At 38.9% G+C, this 10137-nt stretch overlaps 2 long non-coding RNA genes across 2 annotated transcripts; one reads left to right on the top strand and one right to left on the bottom strand.

The window, feature by feature from the left end:
• Window positions 1-2935: 2935 nt before the first annotated feature.
• LOC116661951 lies at window positions 2936-7574 on the bottom strand. The gene is made up of 2 exons (XR_004317911.1): window positions 6579-7574; window positions 2936-6294 (listed from the first exon to the last, which is right to left on the bottom strand). It is a non-coding gene; the product is annotated as an uncharacterized LOC116661951 (long non-coding RNA).
• On the top strand, window positions 5691-9903 carry LOC116661952. Its single transcript, XR_004317912.1, has 3 exons — window positions 5691-6015; window positions 7628-7629; window positions 9892-9903. It is a non-coding gene; the product is annotated as an uncharacterized LOC116661952 (long non-coding RNA).
• The last annotated feature ends 234 nt before the right edge of the window (window positions 9904-10137 follow it).

Here is a 10137-nt window from a genome sequence, read left to right as displayed (position 1 = left end):
AAAAAATTGCCCATGTTCTTAATAAATTATTTATGAGGTGGAAAAAGAAATTGTAATAGAAAAGAACAAATTTGACTCCATATTAGATGTGTTCCTTTGGCTTTAAACCTCTGCCCTGTTTTCTAGGTTCAGACTTGTTAGCTCTGGAGCTTTTGTAAAAGAAAGTGCCTTTAGCCTGAAATATCCAGGAGAGACTATTCTCCGGGCTCTGATCTTTAAGGATGTTAGCTCTTCTGCACTTATATATAGATGGCAAGTAGTAAAACAGAATAAACTTTGTTTATTTTTGGAGGTTTTACAGGGGCACCATGATTTGACCCACATGGACAGCTGCAAGAACAAAGGATTCCAAGGAAATCAATTCGTACAGCAAGAAGTTTGCAACAACCAACAACACCCCCGCCCCTTTTTAGTAAAAAAGGAGACTGAATTCTGACTTGGGGAAGAGGGTTCTCCAGGATATCAGTATGCCATCTTCTGGGTCTGCCAGCTTTTCAAATAAAGTCACTATTCCTTGCTCTAACACCTCATCTCCCGATTTACTGGCCTGTCATTCAGGAAGCAGAACTAGTTTTGACGTGGTAACTAAATGACTTCATTGGAGGTAGTATGTCTCCACTGTTTCCTCATTTCCAATATGTCACAACCTATCAATTTTATATGCTGTTTAACAACACAACCAAAAAACCTTTGTTAGGGAATTGATTCTACGGAAAGAAAGTTATTTCTACTCCTTCAAACCTTTTTTTTTCTTTTCTATTTTATTTTGTTTTGCTTATTGAAAAGAAAATAAAAGTGAAATCATTTTATTTCACGTATTTTTGTTACAACTACATATTTTAAATTCTACAGAAAGATTTAAATTGCATTATAAATTTGTTCATATATTAATATAAAGATATATACACAATCAATGCGGATTAGGAAAGGAATGGATATTTACTAAAAATCCACTGCACATCCAGTCTTTTACAAGCATATCCTGGAATATAATAAGCTCTAGAATCCAGGGGTCCCCCACCCCCTTTCTCCCTGCCGAGTGCCTTAGTAATCAACAACCAAGGCACCATCATAGAGCCACGCGATCTAGTATTTTAGGTATAAATGAGGAAATTAACTCATTCAACTCTAAATCAAAAACCTTAAAATAAATACTGAACTTATTTACAAACAAAGAAAATTGAACACAATTAAGTACAGTTTCTTCCCCAAGGTCACTAAGCTAATAACTGGTAAAGGCAAGATTTGAGCTCATCTGCCTGATTCTAAACACTAAGGTGGAAAACACATTTGATTGTGGAGGGTCCAGCAGCAAAGCCTATCACCCTATCTTTATTCAGATCTAGCCTTAGACAGCCTGAGACAGCACCCCATTCCTATGGAACTCGAGGATAACACAAAGGATTTTATATCCAGTAGTTTCTTAGGTCTCATTTATATAAAGTGTCAGCAGGTCAGCAGAAAAAACTCTGGGAAATATGAGTGGGTCCAGAGCTTTTTGCTGATTAGTAACTTTATTTATCAGAACAGCGTGACCTTCCCATGAGAGGCCACATGGACCTTAACTAAAGGCAGGTGAGCAATGAAAACTAGCAAGACCCTGGAACTCAAGCAAGAAGGATCACTGCCATCCCCCACCAAGTTGCCTCTTCACCCTCGTGGGCACGATGGCAGAAGATCCAGGTTCTTGTCCAAGTTACACTATCATGGATTCTCACCCATAAACAGATACGACTCTATGCTGTCTTAAGTCCTTCCCAACTCAAATATGATGACACCAATATCTGAGCAGAATGTCTATGTCTCCACTTCCTCTCTTCTGTTAGGAGAATAATTCTATGGCCACAAAGCAGAAATCCAACTAAAAACACCATGCATGAAGCCAGGTGAAAGTCTGCGTAAGACACTTTGCTCTCACGGACAGTGAATGAAAACTCAGAATAAGTGGTTCTTCTTCCTCTGTAAGTGGGAGGTAGCCTGATTGTGTGTGTGTGTGTGTGTGTGTGCGCGCGCGTGTGTGCGTAAATCAAATACAATGAATTCTGGGATGTGTACAGATTTTTTTATGTTACTGTCATTTCATGAGGATGAGACAACCTTTAAAGTAATTTGAATCTAGTGTTCTGAGACATTCTCAGGTTCTTTTGGTGGAGGAGGGGAAAGGGGAAATGAAAGGAGGAAAGAAGTAAATGAAGCAAAGGAGTAAGAATACTGCTAGCGAAAGGCAAGACATTAATTTTGTTCCTACTTGCATCACACACAAATTAGGGACTGGCTTTCCCCAGGTGTCTTGTCGAACACTGAGTTGCAGAAGAGGCAACAGCCCATTTCTCACTGAACTTGTGACAGTACGTGGCATCTTATAGACACAAATCATTTACCCTGATCAAACACTCTAGCAGCAGGCCGTAATTCTCCTATTTTGAGACACAAGAAAACAGGAGTTCAAAGCGGATATATAACTTGACAAAAGTCAGAGGACCATTAAACAAGAGAGGATGAATTCAAACTCAGATCTGAATGCAGAGTCTGCTCTTCTCACTCCCAGGACTGGAAAATCCTTAACACACAGGCTCCCCAGCTCCCCTGCAGTGTTCCTGGCGCCAAGCATTTCCCATGTTAATGGTCGCCAGTTCTCACAGTCACAGCGCTCTGTGCAGCCAATGGCCTCCATCGGACCTTGATCATCTACCTGTCACGCCCAACAGGCTTCTCCACAAAGGCAGGAATGCTGGCTTTCAAGTGCATAAAAAGCCATCCCTGGTCTAACCTGGGCTCTTCGGAGGCCTCTCCAGCCTAAAGGCAGCCATGAAAATGCTCACAGTTTGTACATGAGCCACACTACCTCTCTCCATCAGTCTCCCCAAATATACTACTTAGCTACGACCACTTTGATAATCTTGGAAACAAATTTTGAAAAACAGAAAAGAAAGGATTCTGGAACAAGTATTTAATACTTACAATTTTAAATGACAAGTTACAAAGTGAGTATTGACAATCCGAATCTGCCTTCCTAGGTGTCAGTTTGAAGAGTTAAAAAATATAATTGCAAAAAATTCTCACTTACAAAATTAAGTAAAACATAAACAATAATCTGGGCTAAACTCAAAAATAATGCCCATGTTGTACATGGAGAAAAATACAGGACTATACTGAGGGGTAAAGTAAGAGATGTGAATGTAGAGACATCAACATATTGCATGGAGGAAAGCAGCTTTGTAAAATGAATGCTCTGTTAAAGATAATTCAAAACTTACTAAAAAATCCTATGAAAACCCTTATCTGTTTTTATTCTTTAACTTGAACAAAGTATTTTAGAATTCTTCAGGAATAATAAAGTCATAATACTAGCCAAGAAAAATTGGGATGGAAGAAAAGAATCAAAAAAAAAATCACACTGTCAGATATTAAATAAATTTTTACAATATGTAAGTTATGGTGCTGGAGTAATAAAGTAAGATTGACAGAAATAAACCATGAGCTCAAAAAGAGACTTTAGTGTACATAAGTATTTTGTGCATGTGGGATTTCAAATCAAAGAGCAAAGTATGAATTCAATAATTGTCCTGGGAAAATCAGAGAATCACCTGGAAAGAACAAATTCTATTCCTGTCATAATGACCACAAGAAAAATTACAGATAGTGATGTAAATATTAAAAAGTACTAATAACAGCAAATACAACTCTTTGCTCATATTAATTCAACTTCTCCTCACTATAACAAGTACTATTATCATCTCCATCTTAGAGATTAAAAAACCTACAGAAGAGATTTGTACCATTATAAGAAAGTATTTCTAAAATAATACCAAAAATAAAACCCAAAAAGAAGACATTTACTATCTTAAGTATATTTTGGGCCACAACAAAAGTAAACCTACTGAATAAAATGAAAGGCAAGAAATGACAAGTAAAAACTGCGTGATACATATTGATGAAGTCAAGGGGTTAATGTTCATAACATACAAAGAGCTGTCACAAAGCAACAAGAAGCTCCCTCACTTAACTGTGTGCGAAGGACAAAAGGGATCATTCACTTTTTAAAAGTCAGATGGCTAATAAGTGAAAAATGCTGAATACCTCATTGGTCATCAAATGCAAACTAAAACAATGAAAAAGCACTTTTGCTCATCATATTGGCAAATATTTTTAAAAGTTGTTCTAGCTAGTGTCCATCTGTGAGAGAACAAACTGTGAGCAACGTGTTTGGAGGACGACATGTCAATGGATATGTAAACTCTGAAAAACGTGTGTACACACAGACTGAACTCCCCTTCTAGGAATCGTTTCGTTTAGAAAAAAATCAGTTCAAAAAGATGTACTCATCAGGATATTTTCACAGCACTGTTTACAATGGTGGGATGAAAAGCTGAAGTGAAATCAAATCCTGCTATAGAGAAATGGTTACATAAGTAATTCTACATCTTTTCATTCCCCACTGGAGATGGAATTTCTAGAGTCACTTGAAAAGAGCCTGTGATGAATGTAAATGTCACATCCAGGGACTAAATTTCCAGAAGCCTTAACTAAAGGAATACTCATACGAGATCACAGGAATATTTACAGAAGAAGGATGCCAGTCAAACATCTTTTCTGACAGTGGAAAATGGAGAAAACTTAAGTGTCCACCATCAATACAATGAAGCGGTAAATCACGGCGAGCTGTGGGCTCTGATGGGGCCGGCGTTTCGGCATGGTTCAGGGCCTTGTCCACAGCACTCTCCCACCAAAGGTGTCCTTGCACAAGAGAACACACCTGCACATCAGGGGACCCCTCCACTCTATCTGAAAGGACCGGGTGAGTATGGAGTGGGAGGACGTCTATGTTATACCCCTGAGTGAATAAAGCGAGCTGCATAAAACATGTATTATGGCCTTATTTTTCAATAAAGCATATATACACACACATATACATAGATTTCTCAGATTCGTGTATGTATCTATGTATGTATGTGTATATACATAGGCATAAATGTCATGAAATATATACACCACATTGTCAACAGTTTTGCCCTCAGGAAAAAAGGGGAAGGGATATAGGGGCCTTTCAGTACCACCACAGTTCTCTTTTCAGTATTTCAGTTAAATATACTTGGAATTTAAAAGTTTATTTAAGTCCGAAGTAAAATGGACAATGCCTCCACAAGACAGAATGCTATACTGGTCATTAAAAATCATGCCAGGGGAATTAGAATATTGTAGAAAAACATATAAAAAGCCAAATGGAAAATGGAGGTCTCCACACAGTAAACAGGCACAGAGTGCTCACTGGTTTTTATGAGAGAGTTGATACACACTGATGAAAAGAACAGAAAATAGATGTTAAAGTGTTAATTATTATCTCTGAGTAGTGGGATAAGGATAGCCTCTTTTGCCCCTTTTTTCAGACTTATTATATTAAATACACATTATTTTTCATCTGAAAAAAGCATTTTAAGATGTGTAGTACCACACATTGGAGAAAATACACGAGTACATACAGAAACAAGTAACTAGGAGACACCGCAGCAGAGTCATGTAATGTAGAACGGGCGATCCTGATTAACACCGCACAGTTACATAAGGACCCACTAAGTGAGAGCACCTGCTGTAACAGGGCGTGGCCCCCTTCTATTTGTCAGTTGTGTCTTCAGGGCTGAGGCAGTTCTGAGCACGGCCAGTGTCAGTGCTGGTGTCTGGATGGATGTCACTGGAGGTGAGGGCACCTGCAAGCCGAGAGGAAGAACAGAAATCATCCTCTGCTTTTTCTGTCTTGTTTCTTTGTTACTTTAAAAGAGAGGCATAAATAAGGTAAACTGAATCTTCCCTACTGAAATTTCAGTAATGAAACCGTTCTTAAAATCTTCACAGCTTATATTCTGCTTATAACTGTCTTTTCAAAAAATTATCATATTTATTAAATGTTAATTAACTCAATTAACTCCCTGTTGAAACCTTCTATTAAAGAACATGAAATGCCGTATGTAAAAGCACCACGCCTGCAGTGACTACCTTAGATGCCTTGACGGCAGTGCAGTCAGCACTCACCATCCCGTGGCCCTGAGCTCCTGATGCTGCTAAGAGAGCACACTGCCGCCTCAGATGGAGAGAAACTGTGAAAACATTCTCTGAAATCTACAGCACTGACAAAACATAACTGACAAATCCCAGGCTCCTTTGAGGCTGTCATTTTCTGTTTCTGTCCAAACACCGTCAATGAGCAGGACCACCCCATTCCTGAGCCATGGGACTCATGTAGGAAGGAGTTTTGGAGAAATTTCCAGGTATAGAATGTAACCAACAATATGTAGAACTCTGACAATATAAAAGATGAAATACTCTGATTTTGGAAGACACTCAAAATATCCTCCTAAGCCTTAGTAGCTGGAAAGGCTGGGCTTCTTCACATCCACTTATTTATTTCACAGCCAGTGAGCATCTCCCACAAACCCTATTTCCCTGTGTCTGCTGGGAGCCTCAGGCACACTCTTGTTGTCGATCTGATAAGTCACAGGGCAGAGGCGTGTGTCTCACGCCTGCAAACATCACACAAGCTCGCTTCCTAGCCTCACTGTCTGAACTTGGCCCCATTTTCTCACCTGTTTATTTGGTATCTGTTCTTCTGTAAGCTGCCTGAAGTGCTTCTTGGAACATGTCAGAAGAATGAGTGGGTAGATAAATGGACAGATGGACAGGTGAGAGATGGGCAGACAGAGAGAGAGACTGCAAGAAAAGGGGAACAAAGAAAATTTCCTATGCAAAACCCTCTTCTAGTCAGGGAAGAAAACCACCACGGAGAAGTGTGAAGAGGCAGGTGGCTTAGGGCTGTTTCCTGGATTCCATGAAAAGTCACACCAAGAGATGAGAGAGTAGAACTGTAAATAATAAAAGAAAAAAAGCACGCATGCTTGAAAAAATATATCTACAATATGTACTTTCCAAAGAATAGATTCAAATCAGAAGAGCCCAATAACACAATCATTGGGTATTTACCGAAGTGAGAATCCCATCTCCAAACCACAAGTCTTCCCTTTGGAGCACTGAGAGTCTACACGGTGCGGCCATAACGCCGTCTCCGCAAATCCATTCTATCCTGCACTTACGAGGAACGAGAAGCTGTGCTTGGTCTGCCCATGCACGTCATTTACACCCCACAGCACCTCTATGGGGGTGGGACGCCTAGCGAGTCCGTCTTTGCAGGACAGGAAACAAGTCCGGGAGAGGCTAAGCTGACCTAACATTTCTCCATCTCACAGGACTGGTCACTCCAGAGCAGGACTCGAACTCGGACCCACATTTGTAAGCACGGTACTAACGTGCTCTGTGTGCTTTTTGTGTGTATAATACATTTTTTTCTGGCATGAAAGTATATTTAATAAATGTTCGGTTGTCTTGTCTATCTCATTAGCTCACAATCAATCTTTATACTGTTGAATTGTACTCTTTTCCCCTGGAGAAAGGAACGGAAAGAGCAGGGGTCAGAATGAGGTGGGGCTCCATTCTTTATCTGGTACCTCATCTCATCCAAGTCCCCAACAAGGGAGAAGGAGCAAATGTTGTCTTCAAATTTTAAAGAGAGTACTCCACTGATGGTGACTTACTCAACTCCAAAACCAAGGCTGGGGGCAGGGACATGCAGCAACCAGAGCAGTATCACCTGTAGGAAGGCAGAAAAAGCTCATGGGAGGGCTCAGGGGGTAAGCCTGATTTAATTTCAATCGATAAAAGAATAACACACTCTAAAAATACTAGCATGCAATGGATTTGCTCTTTCTTGTCATTTAGCAAGTTTCCAAAGGGCACATGTAAGATTATCGTGAACCAGTGAAAAGAAGAGTCTACAGACAGGGAAAATCAATGCCACAGGCAGGCTGAAAACCAGGCTGGAGGAAAGGAAGGGAAAGGGCCTCATTATGAATAGGGGAAAGGCTGGGAAAAATACATCATTACAAGGACTCTCAAGCATCATTCAACAATCATATTATCATTCATTCAAAAGAGAGTTACTGAGGTCCTATTTTGTGCAAGATTTTACACAGGGCAAAGCAAGAGTGCAGCGTCCATGGTGGCAGCAAGTGGCGGGGCTCAAATACACTTCTGATCCCGGAACTGGCACACTTGTCCTCAGTATAAAGGCAAAGAAAAAAAAGTAAAATAATTCTCTGTAAACTCAAAGCATTTTTGAAAAAAATTAAAGAAGACCTAAATTACCTGGACAGACACAGCACGCACATTCCTGGATCAGAAGACAGCGCTCTTGGAATGGCAGTGCTCCCCAGAGCGATCCATACATGCAACGTGGTTTTGATCACAATCCCAGCGGGTTCCACTGCAGAAACTGACTAGCTGCTGCTACAATTCATATGGGAATTCGAGGGTCTCAGTAACCAAAATGTGCTTGAAAAAGAACAACGTGAGAGGACTTGTAATTCTCAATTTCAAACCTTACAACTGTATCTCTAGGTGAGGCTAGAGGCCATTTTTAAGTTATTATTGTGTTTATCCTTATTTTCTAAATTCTCTACAATGAATATAACTGTTACAATAAGAAAAATAAAAAGTAAGGTATCTTTTAAAACATGCACACAGATTCATTCATTGGGAAAGTAATATTTTAACTATAAAGAGGTAAACAAATATCTAGTGAAAAAGGACTACTTAAAACAAGAGTGCATTTATATTTTTCATAAATTGAAAACTGAAAAGTACAAACACATCAAGTTTCTAGGGAGACTGATGCAACATATTAATAGTTATTTTCAAAAATTCTAATTGAAGAATGAAAACTCAAGAAAGGGAAAATCGTGATTGACAGCCAACTGCAAACACATGGAGAGCAAAGTCCTAGAAATCACAGTTCCTTTAACTCTGCTACTACCTCAGTAGGAGAGGAAATTCCTCACTGAGGGAAGAGTGGAATCCCATGCATAAGACAGGATACACAGTACAAACTGCACTAGAATAGGGGGTGATTTTCTTAGAAGAATTCTAAGGCTACAACATTGCTGAAAAACTATAAAAACACTGACAGACAGATTAAAACACACAGTCATATATATTATACAGAAACATATGAAGTCTGCTCCCATGTTGCATAGAAATACATATATATATGTTCATTTATGGGCACTGATTACTTTATCCCAGGTAGAATATTTCAACTAAAACAAATAATCAATAATACACTACTCTTGTCAAATCTTGTTGATAAGTTACTCTGCTATGTAAACATAATGTGTCTAAGATAGATCTAAAATTAGTGAAAAAGATCTTTATATGCTTTCTTGAACTCTTCTCAAAATTCCAAGCTTAATTTTAAAATAGATCTGAGCAGTATTTCTATATGATCTTTTCCCTCGTGAAATGAACAACACAGTCTGTTGTCAAAATTCTGTCCTTACAATGATTCACGAGCACCGTATCCTAACAAAACTGCTGGACAACAAGGCACTATCCAGACACTGTGACTAAACAAATGAAACACAAGGATGACAGTGACCCTATTCTGGAGGGCTTATAATCTATTCCAACACAGGGGTTTTTATTTGATTGGTTTGATTTGTTAGAAAAATAAAATCACTCAAGTACTTTCTTCTTTGAGCATTCTGTAAGTAATGACTCTCTTTTTAGTGTCATGAGCAGGAAAGAGTTAAGCATGACTTGATTAGTTCAACTAGCAACAATCATCACTGGAAAGTGAGTAATAAAGAAGTAAACTGATAGCAATGCTTCTGCCTACATGAGACCTAAAATAAACCTACACTGATCTCTGCAAGGAAAATGAGGAGTTGAGGTCCCCAATGAGAAAACAAACTAACAAGAAATCAAAAAAGGAAAGACTTTTTCCATAACGATTCCAGGAAGGAGTGGAGCATGGTGGTGAAGAGCACAGATGCTTGGGACAAACATGAGTGTCTGAACTCCCTCAGCACTTGGTAGCTTTGACACTGATATGTCAGTGAAATTTTCTGCATCTCAGTCTCCTATCCATAGACTGGGGACAACAACAGAACCCGTCTCCTAGAACGGTCCTAAGAATTAAGTTATTTTATATATAAATGTTTAAATAAAATACCTCAGATTATAAATATTACCCCAAAACACAAGGAACAAAGGAAACAATGATAAATTTGAATTCATCAAAATGTAAATCTTTTC

This window comes from Camelus ferus, chromosome X, assembly GCF_009834535.1.
Source record: "Camelus ferus isolate YT-003-E chromosome X, BCGSAC_Cfer_1.0, whole genome shotgun sequence".
NCBI classification, from domain to species: Eukaryota; Metazoa; Chordata; class Mammalia; order Artiodactyla; family Camelidae; genus Camelus; species Camelus ferus.
The sequence above is the reverse complement of the archived record's forward strand: the minus strand, read 5'-3'. Positions and strand labels throughout refer to the sequence as shown.